The sequence below is a fragment of the Podarcis bocagei genome, assembly GCF_964188305.1.
Source record: "Podarcis bocagei genome assembly, chromosome: 6".
In the NCBI taxonomy this organism is placed as follows: Eukaryota; Metazoa; Chordata; class Lepidosauria; order Squamata; family Lacertidae; genus Podarcis; species Podarcis bocagei.
The window spans coordinates 87,448,801-87,464,405 of NC_138130.1; the positions used below are offsets into that span (position 1 = coordinate 87,448,801).

At 42.4% G+C, this 15,605-nt stretch overlaps 1 long non-coding RNA gene across 1 annotated transcript; it reads right to left on the bottom strand.

Moving 5' to 3' along the window:
* Positions 1-3,723: 3,723 nt before the first annotated feature.
* On the bottom strand, positions 3,724-15,380 carry LOC308588991. The gene is made up of 6 exons (XR_014009002.1): positions 15,192-15,380; positions 13,516-13,634; positions 13,307-13,357; positions 13,137-13,202; positions 10,019-10,122; positions 3,724-3,837 (listed from the first exon to the last, which is right to left on the bottom strand). It is a non-coding gene; the product is annotated as an uncharacterized lncRNA (long non-coding RNA).
* Positions 15,381-15,605: the final 225 nt, after the last annotated feature.

A 15,605-nucleotide genomic window follows, 5' to 3' on the forward strand; every position in this document is an offset into this window, starting at 1 on the left:
TATTTGTTTGAATTCCTCTTTGGTGGTTTCCCCCCTTTTCCATTTTTTGTCCACATCCTTTTTTAATCTTAACTCAATTAAAAGTTCTTTAGATAGCCACCCTGGCTTCTTTAGGCACCTTCCATGTTTCCGTCTTATTGGTATTGCCTGAAGTTGTGCTTTTACTATCTCCCTCTTAACAAACTCCCAGCCATCATGAACTCCCTTTCCTTTTAGTATTACTGTCCATGGGATCTCACCCAGCACTTCCCTAAGTTTTATGAAGTCGGCTTTCTTAAAGTCAAGAAATTGAGTCCTAGTATGCTTGGCTGCTCCTTTCCACTGTATAGTAAACTTCAGAAGAGCATGATCACTCACACCTAATGATCCTTCCACTTCTACCCCACTAACCAGGTCATCAACATTGGTTAGGACCAGATCTAAAATGGCTGTTCCTCTTGTTGCTTCTCCCACTTTCTGGACAATGAAGTTGTCTGCAAGGCCAGTGAGGAATCTGTTTGACCTTATGCTCTTGGCTGAGTTTGACATCCAACAAATATCCGGGTAATTGAAGTCACCCATTACTACTATCTCCCTTCCTTTTGCATGCTTGGCCATCTGTTCCAGGAAGGCATCATCTATGTCCTCCGTTTGGCTTGGGGATCTATAGTAAACTCCCACAATGAGGTCTCTGTTATTCTTCTCTCCCTTAATTTTGACCCAAATGCTCTCACTTTGGCTTTGAGGTTCTAAATTTTGGATCTCTTCACAGGTATACACATCCCTGACATATAACGCCACTTCTCCTCCTTTTTTGTCTGGTCTGTTTCTCTGAAATAGATTGTATCCCTCCATTATTACATTCCAATCGTGGGACTTATCCCACCAGGTTTCAGTGATGCCTATTATGTCATATTTAGTTTGCTGTAGCTCAAGCTCATCTTGTTTATTTCCCATGCTTTGCGCATTAGTGTACAGACATTGAAGTCCATTGAACTCATTTCTCCTCCATTTCCACTGGTCACTTAGCTAACTAATTTGTTTATGGTCTTTACTTAGCTACAAAGGAAGCCTTTAGAACAAAAACATTCTGTGTCTTGCTTTTTCATCTGGCTGTTCCCACTAATCCACACAGAAAGAATATATCCATTTAAATACTAAACAACTGAGGCCAAGGGTGCTGATGAAATTAAGGGGGTGGAAAGGTTTGATTTTGCAAGAAGCACAGCAGCAGCAGCAGCAGCAACAACAACAACAACATTTAGTTGGCTTTCTCTAAGTAGAATTTATAGGAACAAAAATCCACAAATAAGGAGCCGGATGGCTGCTGGCCTTAATATGCATATTTATCAGTCTCAATTAAGCTGGCAGCTTGCCAGGTTTAAACTTAGTTCTGTCATTCATATCCCCCTGTGCAGATGAATAGGCTTTGTTCGATTCAGCCGAATCCATTTCGACATCTTTGCTCCTTAGAATGCAGGTGGAAGGGGTTCCTCATTATTAAAAACAGCAACACCGTTTTTACTCCTTTTTCATCTTAATGTCGACGACGCTAATCCACATTCTTCCCGGCTCGTAATATGTGCTAAAAATCCATTATCCAAAGAATGGTGAAGAAACTGTTTCGATCAGATAGAACAGTTGAAGGTCAGGTTTAAATAGATGTACAACATTATCCATGCTTGATTGAGTGTGGTTCTGGCCTGTATCACTGTACGACTGCTTAAATTTCAATGTTTCGCAAACTGAATAGACCCTTAGAGATTGGAGTGGGCATAAAATAAAGGATAACAAAGAAGACCCTCTATGGCCTGTTTGTATAGGGTGTCAGGGGTGTTAGAGTAGGGGTAGTACCTCTGGTGGGGGACATGTCGTACTGCTTCTGGGATAGTTTGTCCACCTTTCAACCTACCCTGCACTCAGTTCTCACCTGTGGTTCCTAGAAGCTGCCAGCATGCAATAGCAGCCACACCCTGGGAATGGCTTCAACTGACTGACTAAAACAGGTGAGGGTAGCCAATGGGTCTCACAGATGGGTCTCAAACACTCAAACACACACACACACACACACACACACACACACACACACACACACAGACATTCAAAAATGTCTAAATCTGTTAATGACATAAAAGCCCTGCTAGATCAGACCAAAGGGCCATGCTATCCAATATCCTGTTCTCGCAATGGCGAAATGGATATTCTTTTGGTGTCGGTGATTTGAATGGTCCTGGATTTGGGAAGGACTGAATTTTCAGAAGACCTGTGTTCCAGTGGTAGAGCACCTGTTTTTGTATATAGCAGGTTCCAGGATCTATTCCCTGACATCTCTATCCTTGTCATCAACTAACGCTTGTGCTTAGAGATCTGGGACACAGGTGGTGCTGTGGTCTAAACCACTGAGCCTCTTGGGCTTGCCGATCAGAAGGTCGGTGGTTCAAATGTGAGCTCCTGTTGCTCTGTCCCAGCTCCTGCCAACCTCACAGTTTGAAAGCATGCCAGTGCAAGTAGATATAAATAGGTACTGCTGTGACGGGAAGGTAAACGGCGTTTCTGTGCACTCTGGCTTCCTTCACAGTGTTCTGCTGCACCAGAAGCGGCTTAGACATGCTGGCCACATAACCCAGAAAGCTGTCTGTGGACAAACACCAGCTCCCTCGGCCTGAAAGAAAGATGAGACCACAACCCTATAGTCACATTTGACTGGACTTAACCATCCAGGAGTCCTTTACCTTAGAGATCTGCACTGGTTGCCAATTTGTTACTGGGGCAAGTTCAAGATTGTTGCTATTGGTGTATATAAAGCCCTTAACAACTTAGTGCAAGTTTACCTGCAAAATCGCCTTGCCCCATGTATGCAAGAAATTGATGTGTTAGTGCGGCAGCATGTAAACTTTGGAACTCCCTGCTTGGTGATGTCAGGCAGGCACCTTTGCTGTACTCTTTTTGGCGCATACTACAAACAATTTTTTAACGAAAAGCCTATCCAGATCTATAGAACATTGATGTGTGTTTTAACCTGTTTCTAGTTTATTGCTTACATTGTTCTTCGAACGTCTTAAATAACTGTTTTAACTGTCTTTACTAATAATTTTATTGTTTCATTCTCTTTGAAGCCACATTGACTGCTTCTTTGTTTCTTTACAATCAAGCAGTGTTTAAATTTCATGAAATAAATGAAAGCTCCAGAGGGGTGAGAGAGACCCCTCTCTAAACCCCTAAAACTCTCTGCTAGTCAGTGTAGACAATACTAGCTATGAGTTAGATGGAGCATTGATCTGATTCAGTGTCCAGCATCTTCCTATATTCCTAAGCCTTGAAGGTCACTTTATGGTTTAATGGTTTGAATTGATTCCCCCACCCCACCCCAACACTCTTGCGATTTGGCATTGTGTTCTCAAGGACAGCTTTCAATTGTTAGGTATTCACGCCGCAGTGTTTGGCAGTCCCCATAAACCTCATTTACGAACCAGGGACTGAGTCTGGAGTGATATATAAATATCAATATGATTCATGTCGATTTGATAAATGACAGAGGCTTGATATATCAGTGCAATTCCACATGTCCTACAGCTTTATCTTTCTCCCCTCCCATGTAGTGTTGAAATAATATCCTCCCTGGTTCCCAAGCAGTGAGGACACAAAGAATTGCCACGGGGGTTGTCTGTGTAAACAACTGTACAAAGAAGAGCCCGCACAATATGATGCAATAAGCAAGTGCGCTTGAAAAACTGAAACAACAAAGGGCCTTTTATTAAACCTTAAAAATAAAAAATGAACCTTAAAAAATAGGGTGTAAGCTTTTGTGGACCTGAGCCCACTTCTTCAGAGGTGTGATGTGTTCATCTAAGCTGAAAGCTATATATACATATAGAGTGGAGGGGGGGACAGTGAGGTCAGAGGGAAAGGAAATGTACACACACGCAGAGAGATGCATATTGGCAAATAAAAATATGTAAAATGATTGCACTACTATTCAAAACCATTGTTGATGTTCAAGGGTCTGGAGCAACTTCCTGTGAGGTAAGGTGACAAAATTTTGCCCTTTTTAGCTTGGAGGAGGAGGCGAATAAGAGAAAACATGATAGAAATGAGTAAAATTATGAATGTGGATGGAGAGAGGTTTCTCTCCTTTTATAATTCTACAATTTGGGGCCATACAACAAAGATGAATGTTGGAAGCTTTGGAGCAGATGAAAAAAAGAACTTTTCCCACAAAGAACATAGATCAACCATGGAATTGACTCCAGCAAGTGGTAGCCATCAAGGTGGAGGGCTTTACATATGGATTAGACAATAAGGCTTCCAATTGCTATGAGTGATGAGGACTTTGTTTTGCCTCCACTGTAGGTAGCACTATGTCTCTGAATGCCAGTTTCTGTGAATCACAAATGGAGAGAGTATGGTTGCACTCTGATCCTGCTTGCAAGGTTGCCATAGACATCTGGTCGACCAATGTGAAAGCAGGATGTTGGACTAGATGGTCCGCTGGCCTGATCCAGCATTCTCTTCTTGTGTTCTTATGATGGTAATGCCCTGGCATTTTCGTTGCAATAGGCTAACACAGCTACCCCTTATGGACCATACATGGTGACTACCAAAAGCATCTTCCTCTTTTCTCCTTTCTCTCCCATAATATTTATACATTAAGCTTTCCAAAAATGCATGATGTGATTTCATTCATTATGTCATGACTATATTCTTTCCTGACTCGGTTTCCTTTTCCTTACTCAGTTGCATTGGTTTCTGTTTGTAGGGGCAGAGGAACTTGCCATAGAAGTAGGTGGTCCTGAGGGGGTGAGAAGTCCACAGACCTGCTCAAAGCTCTTGGTGCACCATGGCTGAATGAGATATCTGGATTTGGACCACTCTACCCAAGTGAGTGGGACGCGGGTGGCGCTGTGGGTTAAACCACAGAGCCTAGGACTTGCCGATCTGAAAGTCGTGGTTCAAATCCCCACGATGGGGTGAGCTCCCATTGCTCGGTCCCAACCCAGCAGTTTGAAAGCACATCAAAGTGCAAGTAGATAAATAGGTACCGCTCTGGCGGGAAGGTAAATGGCGTTTCCGTGTGCTGCTCTGGTTCGCCAGAAGCGGCTTAGTCATGCTGGCCACATGACCCGGAAGCTGTACGCTGGCTCCCTCAGCCAATAAAATGAGATGAGTGCCACAACCCCAGAGTCAGTCACAACTGGACCTAATGGTCAGGGGTCCCTTTACCTTTACCTTACCCAAGTGAGTAGAGGAACAAACGTTTGCAATGTTCGAAATAAAAAAAATTCCTTCCAGTAGCACCTTAAAGACCAACTAAGTTAGTTCTTGGTATGAGCTTTCGTGTGCATGCACATGAAAGCTCATACCAAGAACTAACTTAGTTGGTCTTTAAGGTGCTACTGGAAGGAATTTTTTTATTTTGACTATGGCAGACCAACACGGCTACCTATCTGTAATTGCAATGTTCAGTGCTCCTATTCAGTATGTAGCTAGCCAGCCAGCCAGTCAGTCAGTCAGTCAGTCATGCCTTATATCAGGATACTCCATTCCTTTCCTCCTGCTTCCATTTTCTGTTCAACCCACAAGACACTCAGTATTCCATTGCGACTAAATATGCCCTCTTTGGGCTGTATATTTGGAGAGGTACAGCCCCTTGGGTTTGTTTCTCTAAATAAGTATTTTTTTTCTATGTCTGCAAACCTTGGAGTGTGCCACTGTTTCATCCAAAGTTATAGGACATTCACACATTGTACAAAAAAAAGAACATTAGCAGCAATAAAAGAAGTGACTAGGAAGATACTGCTGGGCATGCGCTAGCATACTTTGGCTCCATTTTCAGCATAAAAAAACAAGATCAATGTGATACTCTAAGATCCTTCTTCCCCTTTGGGACAGTTTCCTGATTAAAATTCCTCCCCTCAGCTGCTTTTCCTGGGAGTTTTGTCTTTCTCTGCCTGGCTGATGGTGTGTTTTTGTGGGTACTTTTGACAGGGAAAATGCACCAAGCAGGAAAGCGAAGGTTGGAACCCCCTTCCCCTCACTGCTGGTTCAGTCAGATCTGGAGCACCCTCTCCTCCGACCCCTGCCACAGCTACTTTTCTCTTCTTGTTTTTTTTTGGTGATGTTTTGCCTAGTATGTCCGAGCTTAGAAGGCCCCTCTGGGGTCAGAAAGAACTATGGCGGCTGAGTGAAAGCAGCTCGGAAACCTGGTGGCAAAGAGACCAATTTACAGGTCATCATCAGGGAAACAGAGACTCGGCTCATTGCCATGGCAACAACTACCATGGCTTTTATTTTATTTTTGTCACAACAAAATGGGACTAGGTTTCTGTTGGTAGGACTTTGCAGAATTCAAAGCCTGCGACTAAATTATTGCCATAAAAAATTCCTAGGGTTGCATTCTCTTTTGCAGTAATACCCTCTCAGCTCATACACATACAGCCTCCTTCTGTTTGGCTTCTGACCTTCCAGCAAGGGATTTGAGTTTAAAGTAGATGCAAGGAAAGGAAATAATAAGCAATGAAACAAAAACAAATCACACGGTAGAATTCAGAAATCTAGCAATAAATAGTAGAAAACGGTAAATAGTAGAAAAAGATTGGAATCCTTTCCAAAGTGGAACTTGAAGCAAATCCTCAGGCAAAACAGATGCAGAATTTTGAGGAAAGCCAAACAATCTTGAGTAAGACAAGCAAAAACAAAAACAAAATCTTGCTCAGTGGGGATTTTTGCACACCTCCTAGTTTAAATGAAATGTTAAGTGAAATTGTAGGACTTTGCTTAGACAAAACGTTTGAGATATTTTGAAGGAAGCTGAAAGTTCCTTCATGGCTGAAAGTGTTTATGAGAGGGCTATTGGGTTGTTGTTTTTGTTTTTATTAGGTATTTTGTGGTTTTATATCTTGATTTTATTCTGTGATCCACTCTGAGACCCTCGGGTATAGGGCGGTATATAAACATAATAATAATAATATTAATAACAATATTGTCTCTGAATAAAGCTGTAAAATAGAGCAGTACTCTAAAAGCCTCTGTGACAACCATTCCCACTGAGGGCTACACCCATCACTTCTGACTTTATCTGCTGCCCAGGTGGACACAGTTATGGGGCAACTTCAAGGCCTACTAGCTCTCTTCGGATGGATCTTTATCTGTAAATCAGCCTTCAGGTAAGAGGATGCCTTCAAACAGGGGCCTGTCCTCCAACAGCCCTTCAAATAGAAGACGACGACGACGACGACGACGAAGAAGAAGAAGAAGAAGAAGAAGAAGAAGAAGAAGAAGAAGAAGAAGAGTAGTAGTAGTAGTAGTAGTAGTAGTAGTAGTAGTAGTAGTAGTTTGGACTTGATATCCTGCCTTTCACTCCCCTTAAGGAGTCTCAAAGCGGCTAACAATCTCCTTTCCCTTCCTCCCCCACAACAAACACTCTGTGAGGTGAGTGAGGCTGAGATACTTCAGAGAAGTGTGACTAGCCCAAGGTCACCCAGCAGCTGCATGTGGAGGAGCGGGGAAGCGAACCCAGTTCACCAGATTATGAGTCCACCGCTCTTAACCACTATACCACACTGGATCTGTAAAGATTCTGTAAGGCAGTACACATGGCTATCCTCCATTCTTGACACGCTATAATGTGAGACAGGAGAGGTTGGTCATAGAATCATGGAGTTGGAAGGGCCCCAAGGGTCATCAAATCTAACCCCCTGCAAGGCAGGAATATCAGCTAAAGCATCCATGACAGGTGGCCATGGTCCATTAGGGAGAATGTGACACTGCCCTACAACCCTTCATCTGGCCCTAGGTGTCCCTCATCTGCCTGCATTCTTCCTTACAGCCTGTGGCAATGTGCTCCTCTTTAGCTTCAGTGCTATCCTTGTAGAAATCACCTGAGGAAGATGGAGGCAAAACTGGAATTAATTGAAGCTGCCTGTCACTGTCTCCAGCTGCTCCTGGTTTCCCCACTCTCAATGGGCACCAGCTACCACTGTTGTGAGAAGCAGCCCTTACCAGAGAATTTACTACCTCCTCCTCTGAATTCTCTGAATGGTCCATCAAAGGTCAACATGGAATATTAACAGGTGTTGTTGTTTTTTGGAGGGGGGAGATTTTCAACTTGTTCTTCCTGCTGTGTTTCCTAGAATTCATAAAGTGCAAGTTTGTCTTTGGCTCCTTACAGACACAATAGCTATAGTTCAGTGTTCCCTTTCATCTCCGAATACAATGATGATGCGTACTTAAAGAAGTTGACTTCTGCCTGATCATGTGAATAAAATAATAAGTACATCAAGCAAAGTGCTGGAGCTACCGGATGCATAATAAGTGACTGCAGATGAATGCACTGCATTTGAGAAGTTAATTAACAGAGTTGTGTAAAACAAAATTACAATGAGGATATAAATGTAGCTGAATTTAAAGTTTAATTTAAATCTAATGAAACAGTTGTGATTGTGAATCTCCCCCCATTTTTTAAAACTATGGTGCTAAACAACCTGAGCGCAGGTTTCCCAAGGGCAAAGGGACTCATGTCTCAGTCTTCACTCCTTTGAAACTCAAACACAGGCCCCCTAAATTGACAATAATCATAATCACCATGCTTCTCACCTTCTATGTTTCAGTCAACCATCAACATAACCCAACTGGCAAGCCTGGGAGCTTCCTCATCCATGCCTCTTCCAAGCTCCATTAATGTGTGGCCCCCAAATTTTGGACCCCCCCCCAAACTGGCGCTAGTTTTGTGCAAAACTTTGGCACCTGTTTGGAGTCAATCCGACAAGTTTGGATTTTTTTGACCTTAACTTTTTACCATGATTTGCTGTGTCAAATACACAGTTTGGAAGGCAGCACAAAATGCGGAGTTCATGGCACAAAACAGCACAAAACTAGCACTAAAATTGGGCATCAGTTTGGGAGATCTGAAATTTTGGGGTCACATGATAGTGGAGCTCCCCTTCGACACCTTTGCATTTGCCATTGTTGGTCCTTGCAGGCCTTTATCAGTTTTTTGACTGCCAAATTGCATTTTTTTAGGAGCCAGTTACAGGGCTAAAGTGGTGGCCACTTCCCCAGTGATGGAATCCTACCCTATTTGAACCCTGAATACTGCATGGGAGATAACTATATGTCCGGTTTTCATGCATGTGTTAATCATTGATTCTGGGCTATTACATTTAGGCTCCCTACAACTATTGCACCTGAGCAGGAACACGGACTCTCAGATCAACCTGCCCATTTTTTAAGACAGGCATGGGAAACCTGTGGCTCTTCAGATGTTGTTGGACTACAGCATACATCAGCTTCAGTCAGCATGACCAGTGGTCAAGATGATGCATGTTATGGTCCAGTAACACACAGAGGGTCACAGATACTCTAGCTATGCTGTAAGATCATCTGCCAAGGTCTGTCTCCATGTCTCTTACCCATCAGAGGCACAAAGATAATCTACAAGGGAGGAAACTTTCTCAGTCATGATGCCCCAGAAGTTCCCTTTGCACCAGCAGTGGTGTCATTTAGGTGCCAAGAAATAACATTTTTTTTTTACTCACCATGCCTAGTTTAGTTGATTTAATTGATTTAGTTGATTTAAATCAACGAAATTAGGATTTAACTGATTTAATTGTGCAAGTTGTAGGCTGCAGTGATAGACCCGCTTATCTGGGAGTGGAAGACATGTATGAGATTATATTGTGGGTCTGTTTTAAGAAGTTTTCTTGTTGCGCACTCTCTCTCTCTCTCTCTCTCTCTCTCATGTGTGCTTATGTTGCACACCTCCCAGAAATCTGATATTATGATGGACAGTTTTAGAATGGGTTTTTAAAAAGCAAACAAACAGTAAATACAATATAACCTATGGCATGCTATTCTTTTCTTTTCCATTATTGGCATTTCTTCTGCATCACTGTCTGAGATAACTAGTACTGGTCTAAGCAGTAAAAAAAGAAAGCAGGTCAGTTTTCTACATACATGGAAATAATTCCCTCCAGGCAGGCATATTCAGAAAGCTGTGAAATTTAAACCTTACTGTCATAGAAATATCCATCTAGACGCTCACCTCCTTTGTGTGAAAACATCTTTGTATTCCTTTTCTTTCTTTCTTTTTTAAATGGAACAGAATAATTCAACAATTTGTATTGCTGGTGAAAGTGCAGCTTCCCTCTAGGAAGGTGAGGAGAGGTGGGAAGACAGAGCATCTTTTTAAAACAAACAACCTATTTAACACCAAAAGATTCATTCGCAGCAGAAACCACTTTAGATATGAGAGTTGAAACAATGGCTCAGATCGCAAGACTGATCGCGATTATTAATTGCAGCTTTCCTTTCCCTCATGGAGCCCGGGGCAAATGCAAAACGATGTTGCTTGTTTCATAATGATTGGATAATACAACACAAATTCTGTACCAGTTGTGCAGGTTGTCAGTGTGTTTCCAGACCCAATTCACATCAATGGTTTTGACCTTTAAACTATTTGGGACCACAGTTCATGGGCTGCCTAAAATACAAGCTTGTCCAGATATTTAGATCTGCCTCAGAGCCTCTGCTCATACATCAACTCAGCTGATGGGTACAAAAGGCTGGGTCTTTTTGGTGGTGGCCCCCCTGACTGTGGAACTCCCTCCCCACCAAGGTTCTTATAGTCTGAACATTGCCAGGGTTACAGCTACAGCCTCTTTCCTTTGGGCCACTTTCTCTTAAAGGTTGTTTTCTCAGAATTGGTTCTTTTCATGTAGATGGTTCTGTTAGTTGGGTGGTGATTTATCATGATGTTTGCAAACTGGTTCACCTGGCATGGGTTTTTAAACGATTGCCATCATTGTTTTATATGTGTACTGTGTTATGATTTTGTGAACTGCCCTGGGTGGGCTATTACACAAGTTACTTGACAAATAATTAACAGCACAACCTTAACCAGACGTCCTATTAATTCAATAGAGTTTTCTACTAGGAAAGTAGGGGGCAGGCTCACAAACTTAGTGGGCAATTAATTACAGAACAACCCAAACCTAAACTGGATTGAGCAAATTTAAAAAAGCAGATCTTGGGCTATCCTAACCGAGTTGGGATTCACCAAGGGCTATTCCAGCATAGCTCCCTCATCCCAGCTCAGCATAACTTCCCCAACCCAGTTCAGGCAGGCATACACCGGCATAACACCCTCAACCCAGCTGAGATGGTGGGTTGGCGGGCAAAACTTACACTCAAAAATAGTACATAAGAAGAGACAGCTGGATCAGGCCAATGGCCCATCTAGTTGAGCATCCTATTCTCACAGATCAGAGGCCTTTGGGAACCTTGCAAGCAGGATCTGAGCACAAGAGTTCTCTGTGGGAATGTTTAGGGATGCGGGGGAGGATATATTGTCTAAGATATCCTATCCCAACTTGTCTTTACAAGTTCAACAAAATCAGCAGAGTTAACATTCCCCTTTTTAAACACACGCACAGCAGATAGCTTGCTCAGACTCGTTAGAGTCTCTGTAAATATTTCCTGGTATTTTCCCCGTTTAATCCCTCCTAAAATAAGACACTACTCAGTCTTCTGTAAAGTATAAAACGTTTGCTCACAAGTAATCATATGTTCACATAAAGGTTCCCTGAAGGCAGATTTAAAAAGTTAGAACATAGTTTAAATGTGGTGACTATCTAAAGCCCCCCCCCCTTTTCTTCTCTTGGCCTGGAGCCAAGGGTGCCTTTTAGTAGTGCTGTTATTAAGATGGCATCGATAGAGACAAGATGGTTGCCAGCCTGTGGTTCTGGTTCTTTCTACTTCAGGAGAGGCAACGCCCATCTCAAGTTACACATAGGAAGTTTCGTCTCAGTCCTGGAAAGCAGGAAGTTCTGGCTGGAGGACTGAGACAACCTTCATGTCTACTCTAGCAATGTTGTGTTTGACTGCATTTGATTCTTACATCCCACACTCTCTCCCCTCCAGTAATTTCCAGCAACTGGTATTCAGAAGCATTTCTGCCTCCACCAACGGAGGCATAGTACAGCCATTGTTGTGGCCATCAATAGCTTTCTCCTCCATGATTTGTTCTAATCCTCTTTTAAAGCCACCTTGGTTGGTGGTCATCTCTGCCTCCTTTGAGAAGGAGCTCCATTGTTTACATCTGCAGCAAGGGAAGACTTACACTTACACCTATTCCAAACCTCTTCCACTTTAGTCACATGCCAGACTCCATTTTCCCTCTGCAAGGCTTGAACCAGCTCAGCCTAAAATAGCCCCAGTCCTGAATGGAGTTTGGAACAGGAGTAACTTGAACTGATTTAATTTAAGACAGGCATAGGCAAACTCGGCCCTCCAGATGTTTTGAGACTACAATTCCCATCATCCTTGACCACTGGTCCTGTTAGCTAGGGATGATGAGAGTTGCAGTCCCAGAACATCTGGAGGGCCAAGTTTGCCTAGTTTAAGACAACGTAAGTTATGACAGCTTCTTGTATTTAGGATTGCTCTGTAAACAATTAATTAATTTCAGGCTCTATCTGGAAGCTAAGCTACATTTTCTTCTCAATAGATTCCAGATTCTTTTAATACTCAGTGCTAGGAGGAATCAAGGACATTCCCCCTTTGAAATGTTGTGGGTAGCAGGTAGGAAATGAAGAAATTGTTGTCTATAAACTAAAATGAGAAACATTAATATTACTTCAGGCTGTTGGGTTTTAACCTTATTGGTAATTTGGTGTTCAATATTCCTAACTTTGATTATACAATACTGACTTTTTCTTTTCTTTAGATTAGAGGGCTAAAGTTGAAGCACTGCTTTCCTTTCAAACACTGCCAACAAAAGTGATTACAGACGTATTAATTATCCTTGGTTATGTAAATATTTGTGACATTGAGTTTGATATAACAAGGACGGGCATTAAAAGCCATTGAGATTCTTGCAACCTCGCTGTTAAAATGTAAATGTCTCTCATTCTGCAAAGGGGAAAATTAATTCTAGTGTTAGCCAAGCTCTCCTCAGCTAGACTGGGAATCAGCTCAGTACTGGTGAGCTTTGTGGTAAGTGTTCTGGGGCAAAGAGTATTTGTGTGTTTTCCAAGATTTCTCTGCTAGGTTATAACATTGGATGCATGCTGATGGTACACATGCATTTTACATGGGCATTCTTGAATTTCGTCTACAATCACCCCACCCCCTTGTAATTTGGTTTACTGCCTTGCACCTACTCCATGCCAACAGCCACGGTGGAAAATGACTTGGAAATTTGGTTGCCTCTTGCTACACAAACACACCTAGGAATAAGAGAGGGTTCCAGTTCTGGAGTGGGAATGTGACTACTGAATCTTCTCAAGAACATTCAAGAAAATTGATGGATCCAAACACCAAAAATACTTACCAAACACAGAGCAACTTGGTTGGGTTGCCTGATCTCATAGTTCACAACATTCTACAAAAGTATAATTGAGAGAAAGTAGTTAACATACTTTTTTTTTGGGGGGGGACAGATGGACTATGATTTGACTTCAAAGTAGTTGGTCTCAGGGATGCTGGACACCTCCTATCCATGTACACTTGATTTAAATTGCCACGTATCCTTGTACTTACCTGGGATGCTTATCTGTCCTCCCCTCAATGCTCTTCATCTTCTCCTTCTCTGTCACTTATTTTAAATTTCTTACCAGCTCAGGATCAATACTGTCAAATCAAGGTTCCTTTGTTAGGACCTGTTTGGAAACAACAACACAGAGAAGGAAGAACTTGTCAAGCGCGAGGATACTGCATCCAGATACAGTGGTACCTCACAAGACGAATGCCTCGCAAGACAAAAAACTCGCTAGACGAAAGGGTTTTTTTGTTTTTTGAGCTGCTTCGCAAGACGATTTTCCCTATGGGCTTGCTTCGCAAGACAGAAACGTCTTGCAAGTTTGTTTCCTTTTTCTTAACACTGTTAATACAGTTGTGACTTGACTTCGAGGAGCAACTCATAGAACGCGGCGTGGTAGCCTTTTTTGAGGTTTTTAAAGACTTTGGTGATTTTTGAAGCTTTTCCAAAACTTTCCCGACACCGTGCTTCGCAAGACAAAAAAAAACGCAAGACGACACAACTCGCGGAATGAATTAATTTAGTCTTGCGAGATACCTTCCGAATTGTTCCATTTATTTATTCTTTCATTTTTCTCATGAATGTTCTCCTAAATGGCAAGAGCTCATAAAAAGTGTGGTGTGTATGTGTAATTTCATGCAATGCTTTCCTGTTTGCTCTGAATAAACAGTAGCAAATGTTCCTGATTTGCTGGACAGAGAGATCAATTAGTCAGCTGCATGAGACAGCTGGTACACAATGTTCCAATCATAGGACTTTCCACATATATATATATTTAATTTAATTTCCCAATACAGCAGAGAGTGAAGTTATGGATCGGACGCGGCTATTTTGCTGTTGCAACTGGTTTGTTTGTTTTTCCAAGCCTTCGTTAGATGCTTCCTCGTAAATTGCATTGCCGTGTTACGGTATCTCATTATCCTTTATTAACAGAACACTGCTAAATAAATGTTGGGATTATGCAGCACACGCAGCATGCAGAATGAGGCAGCATATTGGGGGGATGTGTTTATCCTAGATTTACAGCAGCAAAGTCTAAGAAATATTACATGTTCTAAAATTACTGCCAATTTTTTTCTGGCCGCTGTACTGCAATTCAAAGCCATACCCCTGTTTTGGACATAAGTTAACAGGAAGCAGCAGCATTTAACAGACAGCCCAGCTATGAAACAGTTGATTGCAAGTGGATGCCCCTGAGCCAATTCGATCCCATTAAAAGCAATGGCCACAATCCACATAGTTCGGCACAATTACTTGCCAATCCATGGTGCAGCTACTAGGGTTATGGCTACTCGATGACTTGCTCCCAGCTTAAGCAGTTGGGATCCTATGCTCTGTCATGGCAATAGTGTTAAAAGGACAATACAAGCATGCAGAAAGGGAAAGGGGGTAAAACAGCAGCAGCACATTGGGGAATGGGTCAAAGCTCAGTAGTAGAGCATCGCCAGGTAGGACGGGGAATGCCCCTCATCTGCCACTATGGAGAGCTACTGTACAGAATACTGAGCTAGATGGGAAAATGCCCCAACTCATTACAGTATAAGGAAGCTTCCAATGTTCCTGTGTTATCACCACTTGTACAGGTTGTGGCATTTGCCCGTTCATTTGAAAATGTCTCTACAGGGGGAGAGAAAGGGTTAATAGGTAGACCTATAGAAAAGCCAGAGGCAAAGCCTACCTGTTTATAAAAGGGCTTAGCCCGAGGGTTAGTTAGTTAGCTGGTTGGTTGGTTGGGAAAAGGCAGTTGGGAAAGCAGTTGGCAGACAGATGGAAACAGAGAGACAGTTAGTGCAGTTGGTTCTTGTGTGAGGGGAGGTAGAAGAGTTAGAGACAGAATAAAATAAGACTAAGAGGGTAAAGGGTAACAGCATTTAAAGTTTATTTGTGTTTGCAATAAACTTCTTGTTGTTTAGTCGTTTATTCGTGTCCGAGCCTGGATAGCTCAGTGGGTTAGACCATGGTGCTGATAACACTCAAGGTTGCAGGTTCAATCCCTGTATGGACCAGCTGCATATTCCTACATTGCAGGGGGTTGGACTAGATGATCCCCAGTGTCCCTTCCAACTCTACAGTTCTGTGATTCTGTGACTCT